We start from the raw sequence: 15,237 nt of genomic DNA on the forward strand, positions 1-15,237 counted from the left end.
AACTTCACATAACCTACCAGTTTTGCCCAACCTGCAGTTCTCATTCTAAAAACTGAAAGTACTTTCAGTATTAAAGCAGAAACGTGTAATTTTTTTCCATGAAATTGACATTTCATGAAGGCTGACAATAGACTAGAACTATTTTCTGACCAGACTTCACATAAATATTTTTTATTTAAGATTTACACCAGCCTTGTGAAGTAGGCTGGAAGCCTAGGGATACTCTCTTTCTTATGGGGCTAGATGGAGCAGAAATGCTTCAGAGTACATGCGCTGATAAAGACAAAAGTTGCTAGTGTCAGTATCACTGTAAGCTGCTTAAAAAACGAGTGGCCTTTTTGTTCCAAAAGCCTCCCACCTGACACAGGAATACAAACACTGCACTTTCACAGATATAATTCAGTCACCACTAACCCTGCCTCCATAATCCAGTAGCAACCTGAACAAAAAACCCCTGATTTTCTGTGGGTGATAGGTGTGAAAATGCTGTAATAATACTGTTGAACTAGTAACTCTATCTAGCACTGATGTAATTATATAATACATATTGATTATATACTTATGCTATAGAGTAATTGAAATAGTCCACAATAGTCAACAAACTATATAAGCTGCTCAGAACATGAATACAACACTTTCCGAGATGCAAGGGAAACCTCAGACGACATACTGGGACTTTTATCAGACGTACACCGGCAGTTCAACATTCATTTCAGCCTGAAAACAAAGCTATAAATGTGTCTGTAATTAAAAATATTTTGAAGTTTACTATATATCGCAATTTTAATCTGTAATCAAAAGTAATGTTTTCCTACTCTAGACTGGCCTGAAGTGAAAGTGTCTCTGTAAAAGTCAACATTAAACCATCAATATTAGCCCGTAGATTTCAATATCCTAAAATTCTGACTTTAGAACACTCAAAAGGCAGAGCAGGGAGAAGAATGGACACACAGACCAGTTTAAGGCTGTTCAAGCATGCTTTTTCCCCTTTAATCAAAGACACCTGTGCTACACAAAGCCTTAAATTTTCATCCAGGGACACAGAGACATAATGGAATGGCACCAAGCCCACAGCACAGAGAACCAGCTCTTTTATTGGGGTCCCATCCAGGGAGGGGGCAGGAAAAGCTGAAAGCACAAAACACAAACTGTAGCTATTCTCTCTCTCAAAAAAAAACCAACCCAAACCAAACAGGCCTAGAAGCTGTAGGAAAACATCTTCCTCAATTTAACAGCTGTTTGACAAGAAGGGCGCATTAGTCCTTTCTGAATAAATTACGAAAAGCATTGCAGCCTGGCTGTATACAGCCGTGTGGGAGACCGAAAGAGCTAACGTCTCAAACGTTGTGGCGAGGCGAGGCGCGATTTGCATGGTGGCGGCAGGTCAGCTGGCACGGGACGGGGCAGAGTGAGAGCGGGACGTGCAGAGCGCGTCGGAGGACGCGCGGTTCCGGGTTCCGACGGACCTTACCACATAGGGCCAGAGGTCTCACAGGGTTTATCTGAGGAAGGGGCTCGCGACCGCCCGAGAGACCTCTCGCGACCAGCCCCCTCCCCCAGCGCCTGCGCAGAAGGCCGAGAACTTTCTAGAACAAGAACCATATAAGGCCTCAAGGGGCGTAACCAGAGGCGGGGACTAGAGTATAAAAGACACGCCCCCAGGGAACCACGCGCGAGGATTGCGACACCTGTCATCGTCATCGTGGGATCCAAGGGTGGTGATACCTTTCCTTTCGCTATCCTCCTCTCTTCTCCTTTCCTTTTCTCGCTTCTCTCTTCCTCTACTCTGCTACCATATATAAGTTTGGGATAAATTGTGACGGGTTGCCTGGAAAACAGCTCCCTTGCCAAATTGCCTCTGTTCGTTCGTTGGGCTTGTCAGTTTGTTAAGTTTGTCTGCTTGTTGAATTTGCCAGTTAATAAAATTGCTAGTCAGACTGTTCCTCTGAGTCATTGCCGTGGCTCTACCGGCCCCACGGCTCTGCCGAGGAGAGATCGGCCTTTGTCAGTATACAGACCCTTGGGGAATCAAAAAGATTCACCCATCTCGCAACCCACCGAGTGGGATGAGACAAGCCCAGAATGGTCTTTGTACCTAGGGTGAGTACACAGGAAAAAAAAAAAAAAAAAAAAGTAAAATTAATAATCACGGTTCTTTACTTGTTAAGGCAGATTCAGTAAATGGGTCAAATTCTGCCCTCTCTTACTGCCTTCTGTAGAGAGAAGAGCTCTATTATGGGAGTAAACACAGAAGAATTTGGCCAGAACATTTCTGGCTAAAATGATCCACATTTTCAAACCAAAAAAGAAACGTGAGTTTGTTGGCAACCAGGCCTTGCAGTGGGCCTCTAAGTGATTTAAAAATTTATGTTCTTTCATGTTCTCTCATGTACCTGTCATTTAGAGAGATCTCAGTACTGGGGAAGAGGAAAGTGGATCTGTATAAAGGCTTTTAAACCACTTCATAGTCATCACTGTATGTTATCTCCCCCTAAGTCCTACCTTTTAGAACCAAACACTAATAAAGGTCATAAACTGTGAAAAGCTTCTTACCTTGTTTACACACAGCTGGAAGTTCACATTGGTAGGACATTTGATACACAGAGAAAATACTTTTACTGATCACCATTTACCTGAGAAAAATTTGCTAGCACCAAGGCAAAAATCTAATGAGCCTAAATTTTCCAGCATGGAAGCATAACTCAGTCCTGCTATGAACTGAGAACTTTCTGCCTAACTTACTGCACGCCACATGGAAAGCAAGAAACAAAGGCAAGTTGGGCAAAAGAAAACAGTAAAATATTATTTCTCCCTTTCTATATGGATTTCACTAAATTAAGTAGCTAGGCAGGGCAGATGAATCAACAGTCAAAACACGCACAGCTGCTCCATCTCAAACACAGGGGCTTGACTCTCTGTTTACAAGGCTGTCAGCCAGAAATCTCTTTGTTCAAGGAACTGGGGTTTGACCCCAGCTGCTTTTCAGAATGCAAAAGCAGCTCACTAATGTTATGTTTGAATTGTGCCCACTGCTGTGCCCTCTGCCTCCTACTTCAGGCTGTCTCTGAAGTGCAAATCACACATGGGTAGATGTAGAGTCTGGGATAGCTTCCAAATTCTCCCATAAAGAAGCATAGTACTCAACTCCAGCTGCACTGTGCAGAAAGTCCTTTCAGCTGCAAGAATATCAAGCGTTGATGAAGCACTCTGTATAACTAACAGAGAATGGGTGAGAAATACAGGTAAGAAACATTACAGGAAATGTGATGCTGGAGACAGAGTAAGGGTATGAAGTTACTTCATTTCCAGGAGGCAAAAGCCGCAGTCTCTCTCCTGGACTGGTTCTCCTAACTCCAGCACAGGCGAACTCCTGTGGTTTCTCTGGTGCTACATTTAATCCCCTGATAATGCCAATTACTTTAGGCCACACATATGCTTTCCTCTACCACAGATACAAGCTCCCTCATCACCCAGAGAGCTTCTGAGCTTAGAAACACTTTCTGTACCTTTCAGTATCTATGCTTCAGTGCCATCAGAAACACTTTCAGTATCTATGCTTTTGTGCACATTTATTTTCCTGACATTTAAATACTTCATTATTCCTGAAAGGCTGTTTGGGAGAAAGCAGAGATGATACTAAATTAGGAGGAGCTGTGGACTCCCTTGAGGGTAGAGAGGCCTTACAGAGAGATGTGGATAGACTAGAGAGCTGGGCAGTCACCACCGTATGAAGCTAAACAAAAGCAAGTGCCAGATTCTCTACCTGGGACAGGGTAATCCTGGTTATGCATACAAACTGGGGGACGAGAGGCTGGAGAGCAGCCCCCGTGGAAAAAGATCTGGGGGTTTGGGTTGTTGGCAAGTTGAATATGAGTCAACAGTGTGCCCTGGCAGCCAAAGGCCCATCCGTGTCCTGGGGTGCATCAAGCACAGCATCGCTAGCCAGTCGAGGGAGGCGATTGTCCCACTCTGCACTGCACTGGTGTGGCTCCACCTCAAGTAAGGTGTGCAGTTTCGGGTGCCTCAATATAAGGACATGGAACTATTAGAGTGTGTCCAGAGGAGAGCGACCAAGATGGTGAAAGGTCTCGAGGGCAAGACTTACGAGGAGCGGCTGAGGTCACTTGGCTTGTTCAGCTTGGAGAAGAGAAGGCTGAGGGGTGACCTCATCACTGAGGGGTGACCGCATCGCAGTCTACAACTTCCTCAAGGGGGGCAGCAGAGAGGGAGATGCTGACCTCCTCTCTCTGGTCACCAGCAACAGGACACAAGGGAATGACGTGAAGCTGCGTCAGGGGAAGTTCAGATTGGATGTTAGGAAAAGGTTCTTCACTGAGAGGGTGGTCAGTCACTAGAAGAGACTCCCCAGGGAAGCGGTCAGGGCACCAAGCCTGCCAGAGTTCAAGGAGCATCTGGATGATGCTCTTAGTCATACGGTTTAGTTTTAGGTAGTCCTGCAAGGAGAAGGGAGTTGGACTTGATGATCCTTATGGGTGCCTTCCAACTTGAGATATTCTATGATTCTATGAAAGAGTACATGCACAAAAGTGACAGAACACCAAATCCTCCTTTCCTTTCTTTACCTCTCATAGATGCCCTACTGTTACTTTCTTTTTCTTTTATTTGTTAATTGCTGATGCTAATCAGATTGACAGAACAGCCTGGTCACTGTTACATGGTTTACAGGCAGCAGCACCAGAAAACAAGAAACTTCAAAAGTAAGTGCAAGAAGCCAATAAATGAGATCACCTATACCAGAGAAAGTTTTCTACCTACGCCCTACTAGTAATATCCAGGCCAGCAAACATAAGAGTTTATGTTCCCACTCACAAGTTACGGAATATAAATGCAGTACTGTCATCCTTCAGGTAATCCAGTAACAGGTCCTTGTAAACACCACCTTTTCCTTCAAACAATTTGGAGATTTTGAAGCTGGCTGCCAGACCGGAAGGCAGGTTGATAACATCAATTTAGTAATAATCACTTCTGCCTCACGAGGCCTCTCTTAGAATGGACAGCTCACTCCCACCTTCCATCCCATCTTTCTAAGAGCTGGTACTGAAAACTATACACCATTTCTGCTTTTTTTCAGAGGCACAAAAAACAGCAAAAGGTTTGTATCAGAATTCTCTTCTTTCAACTTAAAAATCTACTGGAACAAGCACAGATATCAACTTGTGAACGGACAAAGTAATGGCATCCTTCTTGCACTCTTTACAAAAGTGGGTTATACTTTTCCTCCAAGACTCTGTAAGAGATGCAAGGCTGGGATCTGATGATACAAACACATAATTGACCAGTTAGGCTACAACATCAGCTTCGTGCTGTATAAACACATCAAAGTCGACCTCCTGCTTCAGTGTCTTTACCAAAACACTTGCAAGGGAGTCAGGACTAGCACACCGCTGAGAAAGCCTCCATACTTGCTTCAGTGAGGCCAGCGATGGACACCAGTATGAAAACATGGGACTGTTCAATTCTTTTTTTCTTCCTTACGTATTTAAACTTAAGAGAAAGCCCACTTACAATACCCAGCTCCCAGCATAAAGAACAGAAAAACTAAAATCTCAACCATGTCAAATAGGAATTTCCCATTTCCCTTTTCCATCCACTCCAAAAATGCATGAACATCAGGAGTTCTGATTACCTATGCAAGAGGTACAGGGGAGCAGCAGCTACCAAACCAACTTTAGAAGTGCCTAGAGAGCGAGAGCTTGACTATCACAACAACAGTTTGGGTAGTGGAGGAAGGGTTAGGGTTAGGGCTCTCCCCAGCACAAAGTCCATTTCCTGAGGGAAGAGTCAGCTTCACCCTTGCTGTGGGACACATTATCTTTGAGGAATGACAAAGGGAGACACCAGGACCAATTGCTCACATGACAAACTGTCCATTCAGAGACCCCAAAGGCTGACGTCAAATGCCAAACACAGCCAGAAAGAATATGATCTGGGATCATTTCCCTATGGATTGATTAATTAAACTGTTTCTTCTCCTCACTTCTTTATTAAAACACAGTACTTTCAGGTTGTAACACCTAGTGAACCTGTTTTGCATATGAAGCAGCACTGACCAAGGCAAATGAAATACCCCAAGGTCTCAACCATAGCTGGATCTTCTTGAAACATTCCAGAACAGCTAACAACCAGCAGTAAGATACTGACTTAACATGTTTAAACACGCATTGCATTCTCTAGAAAGTAAATGTAATTGTAGATAGACTACTGGAATAGAACCATTCTTTCCCCTAGTTCAGTTTATGGCTCTGGGTAAGAGGATTCCACTCTGTGATGATTTCTTCAGCCTGTCTCCACCTAACTACACAGAATGAAAGGTGACAAAGACAAGGCTGCAAAAGATCCCTTGCGCATTTGCAAAGAGTTTAGTACAATAAGGCTTTTGTACCGGCTAAAGGCTATAAGTGATCATTATAAGATACTATATATATACAATGTTATCTTTGGTTGCTTAATAGACCAATGACGCTTACTGTAGAAATGAAGGAGTCCATTTCCCCATACCACTTTTCTTCTGGAAATCTAACTGAAAAAACTTGATTTGAAGAGCATTTTTGCAAGCCAATGACAAAGTAATCAAAACTTGGAAATACTTGTGTTAAACTCTCTTGGTACAGTGGGCAACCACTGTTTATCAACATTTTAGTCTCCTGCAAAATGTATTTTGAAGTCTGTTCTATGACTTAGCTTGAATACGGACTACATTCAGCAAATTCCAAGTGCCTTTTTTGTTCTCATTAGTCTGTGATCCATGCCTCAGCAACTCCAAAAATGGAGTCATCATGCTGACCTTCAAAGCATTTTTGAACAATGGATATTGACAACTAAAAGAATATTCCATCAAGCACAGCAAGTGATCATACTCTCAAAGACAGAACCCAATAACATTTTTTGTATCAAAGAAACTACCTAATTTAAAATGTCTGAATCATCATAATTTTAGTTCTCTTTTTAGACAAAATTTGAAGTATGAGTTGGTGCTCAGAGTTACAATTCCAGCTTCACCTGGAATTTGCAAACATCGCTGAAACCCTCAAGACAGCTGTTTTAAGCACATGGTAGGAGACCACTGTAAAGCACAAAGGCAGCGTGGAGGAAAATCAGGAGAGGTTATTTTTCTTTTCTATTTCCAACTCTTCCACTCACTAAAGCTTAAGATTTCAATACAGCTTAAACAATTTAGGTATCCTATTCTCACCGAATACCCAGTGGGAAGAAAGCACCATCTCTCATTCTCTTCATGCCTAGATGTCTCCAATACACATTTAATTTTGATCCACATAAGCAGTTTATCACATATTAAATTATTATCTCTCACTAAAAGTCTGTTGTTAGAGTATTAACAACTCAGTAACAGATGTCGTTCATTATCTATACATAGCAGTCACTTTTTATTTCAAGTAACAACTATAAAAAGGATAGCTACTGTCATTAGAAGCATTTCGGACTACACAGACTGCTCCTGACATTAAAAAATTAAGAAGTATTTAATGAAAGCTGTATTACATACTGAATCAATATACTTTACACACAGCATTCTGTGCTCAAAAACTAGGAGTATCATGACCTTTCTTCCAAATATATTTAAAATGTAATATGTAAAATATTATACATACGCACTTACCCTCTTCCTTCCAAACTTTGGAATTCATCCTCCCACAGAAGAGCTGAGACAGCAGACAGCATTAGAAATGGAAAAATTGTTGCACATACATTCCGATTTTGAAGTAGTTTACGTCAAAAAGAGGAATTAAGAGAAGGGAGGAAGTAGACTGGCACAAGGAAGATTTGGGATTGTATTCTCCATTCCAAAATCCCATGCATTGTATACAAAGTGTTCTTGCTAAAGTTTTCCACAGCAGTAGCCACACAGCTAAACAGCATTGGCTAGCATATGGAATACAGCATACTAGGTCCAGAACTGTGACTGACAAAAAATGAGGCCCATTTCAGTTGGGCTTGAGAACTCCTGCTACGTCCTATTCTAGGCAAATGCAGAGTGAGCAAAGTTTTGGGAGGGAAGGTTGCATAAGCCTTTGAATCACTTCAGTTTGACAGAAATGCAGAGAATATTCCAAGCATGAGGAGGAAGAGGGGCTTGATGGGAACATGGGATGCTTTTCAAAAATGAAGATTTAAGATTTCATCTTTCTTTTTTCCAAATCTTTCCAATTTGGGGGTTCTCAATTTATTTAACTTCCAGTATTCTTGATTTTAAGAGCCTGGGTACTCTGAAAAAATAGACTTAAAAAAACCCCCTTCAAACCAGACACCTCAAATTTATAGTACCTAAGCAGTCAGTGTTGACTTGGTTTTTAATTTGATAGGGGTTTTTCACCAAAAAAGTATCTAGACTAACTTCAGTGAACTATGAGATTCCTTTAACATACATGAACTCAGGAAGAAGATATCTTTCCTCACATTTCTGAAGCATTGTGTGAATCTGGTACAGTAATAAATTACTGCTCATACATTAGTATCATCATCCGCACTAAACAAAATAGGAAACATACCATATGTTATGAGAAGTGATGACACTCTGGATAAACTCACAGCACTTTGCACTGATCAACAATAAAAGTATTTTAAATAAATTTTGGAAGCATCAAAATATTGAAACTGGTACTTCATGATATGACAATGTCTGCTATGGAATAACTCAATGCCAGCATCAAATCTCCCATCTGACAAAAGACACTGCACTGGCTTTAAATTACACAGCTAAGTATCCGTAACCAAGAATAGACACTATCTATCTGGTTCAGGCAACAGCTAAAAAAGATCTGTGAACAGGGAGGTTTAGAAGACTGTTGCATACAGTTTGCACAGAAATATCTGGAAACTTTAATATCTATATTTGTCTCTTGGAAAGTCCTGCAAGCAGAGAAGGCAACGGAAGACACTGTGTGGAGTCCATAAATCTAATATACTACAAACACCAGGGACAAAGAGCTGCTCTAATGCCACAGATGCAGGAGCAGCACTAGCAACATCAAGCGCTTGGATCTCTTCCAAAGGGATGGTAAACCACGTATTATCAGTAATGAACGTATCACATGGAAAATAACATGCTTACAGAAGTGCCTTACACTGATGTTCAAACTCAGGGCGGGGCGGGGGGAGGGAAATGACACCCACTAAAAACTGAGGCAGGAAAAAAATAGGTATCGACATTAAGACATTCACAAGCCATCTTTGCAACACAGCCTTTTCTTAAAATTCAGGTACTGCAGTGAATGAGGGTCAGCGTCCTCACACCTCGACAGGCTTTTTGCCAAGCACAATAGAGTTTTACATCACACTGTTGCATTAGAGCACAAACACGCTGAGGAGCGTTTAGGCCTCCCAAACTTCCACTTTAGTTCATTGGCAGCATTTCCAAATAATATTCAAGCTGCTCAGCAGAGCATTTTAAAATTAAATAAATGAGACTGGCAGATGTATTTTCAGGAGAGGAAGGTGCAGCAAATTAAGAGCAGCTCTAAATTAGCCGAGAGCTACCATAGCCTCCTTCATGAATAAGAATCTTGAGAAAGCACACACAGAGCCTGGCTTGAAATATATACCATGTATCTATTGGCTTCAGCTTTATATGAACATAGCAATACAGAAGACAGTGCCATAAGGATCATTTTAAGAAGGCAAAACTAATGACAAAAGTTTTTAAGCAGACTAAATAAACTCAGCTGGAGAAAATGAGGCAGCTGTGCTCACCACCACCTCTTCAATCTTCAGCAAAGCTGTCAGCAGGCTTTTGACTATAACATCTGCTACAGTTACACACTTAGGAAGCAAGAAAAAAAAAAATGCCCTCACATTCCAAATCAGAAGAAATGCCCAGATAAAGAAATTATGGAGAAGGTATGTTTCTGTTAGGTCAGATTCTCATCTGCTGGACTAGTTTAAATCCAGAATAACTGTTGAAGTCAGAGTTCATTTGAATTCGAAGTAGGTCAGAAAGTGGCTACAGGATCCCCTGCGAACAGCAATACTATCATTTGCAACTTATCACAAATATGATATCAACTGCTAACTTTGCTTTTTCTGAGGGAGTCCACAAAAAGCCTGAAATCACCTCCCAGGTACTTTAATAATAACCATCGTTGACAGTTTCCTCTTAAATACCACTCTAATATCCAGCCACCTGCCAGAAAAGATTTCTCATAGTTTACAAATGGAAAAATGGAAACCTAGAAATAAAATGAATAATTTTATATGACTCAGAAAATCAGTGCCCTAAAATAGACCGCATGTACCCACAGTCCATCTATTTTTTACCCACTTCCTCATACTGCCTCCTATAAAGAGTCCAGTGCCCACACGAGACCAGTCTTTAAGTCAGTCACACCCTTCTGTCATACGGTGTGATCCAACATGATCAGTTTTGCTATGTCTTCTCCACATTATTCCTGAGCCATACCTTTAAAGTCTTTTCTACTCCTGGAAAGGACATCTTGCTAACTTTGTGAGGTGGTACGAGTAAAGTGCTGAATGAGAACTTGTACCAGAGCTCAAATGCTGTAGGGAACATTTCTGTCAGTCCACAGGGCGTGGATAAAAGGCTCACAGTAAGTATGGAGGTGGAAGCTTAAATACACTGTCTTTGTTTTAACTTCCAAATGTATGGATTGCTCCTTGTGCTCTGCTTTGCCAGCTGCTCCAGCCAGTAGGCGCTGTGCTGAAATCAGAGCTGCAAGTTGCTAGACTTGTCAACAGCACATAAACTCCTCAAAAAGGGCAGGGAAATAAGGAGAGCAATTTTTTTAGCACAAAATCAAGATACCAAAAACAAAATTAATCAAGGTAACAGGGCCACAACAAGAAGAAAAAACCTTAAATTTGTCTTCATACTAGTGGCTGGAGTCTAGGTTATAAAAAAAGAATAATTGGAATTGTTCGTTTAGGAGCGTGAATGCAACCTAGTTTGCAGTACATGGACCCAATGAGAAAAGTTGCACAGCAACTGTCAAAATAAATGTTTATAACCTGTTTAGGAAGCAGTACATTGACCAAGGGAGGGGAGAGGCATACTGTCAAAACCAGTATTCCCTGCTTCTGCACCACCACATGAAACCAAAACTAACTGAAATGCTTACCAACAATGCTCCAACTTCCCCCCCAGACACACCAAAACACACAACAGTTTCTGTTCTTAACGCACATGCATCCTTCTTCTACACTTCCACATTTATTCACCAACTTCAACAAAAAATAGCAACTTCCACAACTAGCTGCTTTGGGTATGACCTCAGACTGAGACTACCTTTGTCCAGTTTCCTACTCTCATTTTGCTTAGATCTCCTGTTGCTAAAGCCAAATTATGCTTCTCTCATGACTACATCTGGCTGCTATTTACATCACCAGGGGTCTGGAATGGTAAATGTGCCATGTTTTAGTGGCCTGACTAGCAAAGCCAGTCTCACTGCAATGTCAGTACATGCTGCTGTGTTCTGTCCTCATTATCAACTTTTGCTTCATGGTCTCAAGTGTCAGCCATCAGGGAGTATCAACTAAAAGGCAGGTTAGAGGGTTTTATTATTATTTATTCACATATTGCAAGATACACATTTGAACACACATGACTCTTCCCTCAGCTTTGCCCTTCTTCAACCTAATTTTCTAGAAGTCATAGTCCTAGAAACATGATGAAATTACAACAATTTCACATTATGGACCCCATTCAGAGCAGCACCCTATACAAAAGCCTACAGGCCATCCCTTCTCAAGAAAGCACAAAACCTCCCATTCACATCAACAGCTTGCAAGCACTTCCAAGTCCTTTCAGTGTTCACCTGACAGCAGCTGGCAGACGATCACTGCTCTTGGCAGCTTGTGGCACTACACAGACTTTATGGCCCCTTCAGAAGCCCAAAGTACGTATATTTGCAACTCAATGCAGCATTTACCTAAGTTGTAAATACACACCAGGAAAAACTACTTGCATACATAGCACACAGTTCTCCTGCCCAAAGAAAAAAAAAAAAAAAAAAAAAAGAAAACCAAAACAACCCACACTGAACAGCCTTATATTTTACGCTTCATTGCTGTGCAGCAACTGTCCACCTGCCCTTTGGTGTGAATTCAGCAGCAATTTTCAGTAGCTGAAGCTCTCTTCCCGCCTTCCAGCCAAGAGGCAAAGCAGCATTAACCGCAGGTTTTCAGACCATGAAGCATGTAGTATTGGGTAAAGCAGAGCCATTTACCTTAGCAGGACTCAAGGCACATGGGGCAGCAGTGTCACAGTAGCAAAGTGCCAAGAAAAAAATGAAAGAGCTTAAAACAGTAGCAAATTCTGAATGGCAAATAAACTATAGTGTCCTGGTGATTCCTTTCAGCTGTTGTTACTGCCCGGAATTTGATACTGTCCACAATTATCTTACTGTGAGTATTGCAGTATATGCATTTCATGAAACCTAGCCATAAGCAGCCCCATGGAAAGAAGAGAGACTAGTATTTCCTCAGCAAAAACCCTGGAGACAGATATTTCATCCTGCCTACTCCTCACTGCCAGGATCTGTGATCCCCTGTATGATACAGAACACATTTCTGTGACCCCCTGAAGGCATTTTCTGCTCCACAGTAACATCTCCCATCCAGTAGTGCCTCCTCCAGTCTAGAGCTTTGACACAGGCAATATAGATTCTACCTCAAAAATGTAAGTAAGATGGCAGACAATGCATCAAAAAGAAAAAAAAAAAAAAGGAAAAAAAGAATGTCTACCAACCTGAAAGCAGTGATACAAAAATTACTTGTGTGATGACAGACTTGAGGAAAATTACCCAGCTGTAAGCGATGTCTCTGGGAACACGGACAGTACAGACCAAAGATCTGAGAATCTCAGCTCCTTCCTGCTATCTTAATCCAAAGGCAGCCACCTCCCCTAAAATTTCCACTTCTTTTTTCATTTAGCAAAGTCACAGTTCAGTCAGCAACACTAAAATGATATCCTGACTCTCTGAGAGAATGGACACAAGCTCCTGCACCCCTGCTCTGAGGGCAGTAAAGATCCACATTTGCCAACTAGGTGTACCTAAGTCTGACGCTTGAGGAAATGGCAGCCAGACTTCTGCGATGGTGTCAAACATAGCAGTGTAAAGTCAACATGGGGTACACAGGAATCCCTATTTAGGGCTACACAAAGGAAAGAATTTAAGAAAACTCATTAGATTAGACTGTACTGGACTTCTCTAGCAGTCCCTCATCTTCTACACAAACATCTATTCTTGCATGTCATAGCTTTTAAAAATACAAGCAAAACTGAAATCAGTCTTTTGCATGCAAACATATTTGTTGAGAAGAGACTTGATTCCAGCAGTGATGCGGCTTTTCCAGTTTCTGTAACTTTTACACTCCAAACAGGTTAGAATTCCAGATGCGCTTGCTCTTCCTTGCTTTAAATGGTTCTGAGTGAAAATGTTCATGTTACTCATTTTAAACACAGAAATCCGAGGCCTGAGTCTTCTGTGAATTGCACTAATTTGTTTCCCATGGTTCTTCTCAATTTCTGTCAGTATAAAGTACTAAGGAGGAGGGAGCAGACTGTTTGACAACTGCACATAGGATTAGTTTTCATCAGGTTTTTTCTTTCCTTTTTGACAAATCAAACAGCAGACTGAATTGGTGCACATCCACTCATTTCCAGAGAGCTCTCCTGACACACGGCAAGTATTGGCCCTGCCTGCATCCCCTCCTACAACTCTTTAAGAAATTTCTGTTTCTTTGTAGATATATATTTGAGAAATGAGAAGGTGCATCTCAAACACTGATTTAAGACATGACATTTAGATTTCTCCCATTTTCTTATGGAATAAGATTTGGAAATCTGTCCTAGAAATTATTTCTCCTCAAAATCAATCCAGATAGGCTGCTTTTCATAAGCTACTCACCTAGATAGCCTGCAGCACCTTTTTATAACCATGCTCTAATCCACACGTCAGCCCTAGAATCCCAGGACGCATTTTGCCCAGGGAGCCACACACTACTGTTACAGCGCTGGCCTCGTTTCAGTATCACTGTGGCTAGAATCCCTCTCTCCTTATTGCTCAGAAAAATTAAACACATTTGTCAAAGGCTGTAGAATTTACCCTTCCCAAACAGCACTACAATCTATCATGCTTCAAGGGTCAAATATTCAACAACAGTTCTCAGACAAGTTGTGGTAGCCAATCCACAATCAGGTCAAGTTAGCTAAAGTTTCACAAGTGAGAATACAAAGATTACAACATCTAAAATTATGGTCGTAAGTAATCAGTGAAAGCAATTACTTATTTCTTGTGACTATGAAGTGAAACTCTCTGAATGAGGCTTTGAGTAGTTGTACATGGAAATGTTTGCAAATTTGGCCCTAGCCTGTCAAGTAACAGTATTCAACCCCAAACCCCTATTGCTATAGTCAATCCTGTGGACTAGGCACTAGGAGAGATGCAGCAAGTCAAACTTAAGCACAGTGGTCATCATCTTATTTAACATTGTGCTTTCTCCCTACAGTGACGGCTTTTCACAGTGCCAAACAGAGTCACTTCACTTTGAGTATCTGCAATGCAGAACAGCATCTTTGACACTGATTTTCATGTGTGTCACAGGGCATTGCTTCTACCACATTACACTTCAGTTACTTAGCAGAAGCATGCAATTCTGCCGTAGAAAAAGCCCCTTCCCAAGAGACCAGACTTCCTCCTGATTGGCAAAGCCAAACCAAGCTTGGAGACCTGATCAACAAGAATGTAGAAAGCTTTTCTGTACTGGTGAATTCATTTATTGTTTACTAGTTCTCTCAGTGCAAGGAGACTTCCATAGACTGAGATGGACTTCAAGGACATGGATTTTCATGAGACATGATACAAATACCTTGAGATTTTGGTTTTGCCTCCAAAACACAAGATGACTAGCTGTCATTCTTATGGTTAAAAGAGCAAATAAAATACATATCTACACACACACCACACACAGCCTCTCCCCCAAAATCTCAGTTACAAGTCCACATCATCTTTGTACGTATGACAATTTACAGCACTCATAATCTGATGTTAAATTCCCATAATAATGAAGCATCCATCTGGAGAAAGAAAAAAAAAAAAAAAAATCTAAGTGCAAGGATCATCCGAGTACCAGCTGCAGTGTCTGTGTGCCTACCCACCGACAATAAAGATCACAGGGACAAATCAGCTTATAACATCCAAATTTCTTTTCTCTCTCTGTGCAGACAGCTGAAACATGCCTGTG

At 41.4% G+C, this 15,237-nt stretch overlaps 1 protein-coding gene across 1 annotated transcript in view; it reads right to left on the reverse strand.

Annotated features, from left to right (window-relative positions):
• The window catches only part of PITPNM3 (PITPNM family member 3), a 131,160-nt gene that overhangs the window by 110,853 nt on the left and 5,070 nt on the right, over positions 1–15,237 (reverse strand). The window lies entirely within an intron of this gene.

This window comes from Mycteria americana, chromosome 15 (assembly GCF_035582795.1).
Source record: "Mycteria americana isolate JAX WOST 10 ecotype Jacksonville Zoo and Gardens chromosome 15, USCA_MyAme_1.0, whole genome shotgun sequence".
Lineage (NCBI taxonomy): Eukaryota > Metazoa > Chordata > Aves > Ciconiiformes > Ciconiidae > Mycteria > Mycteria americana.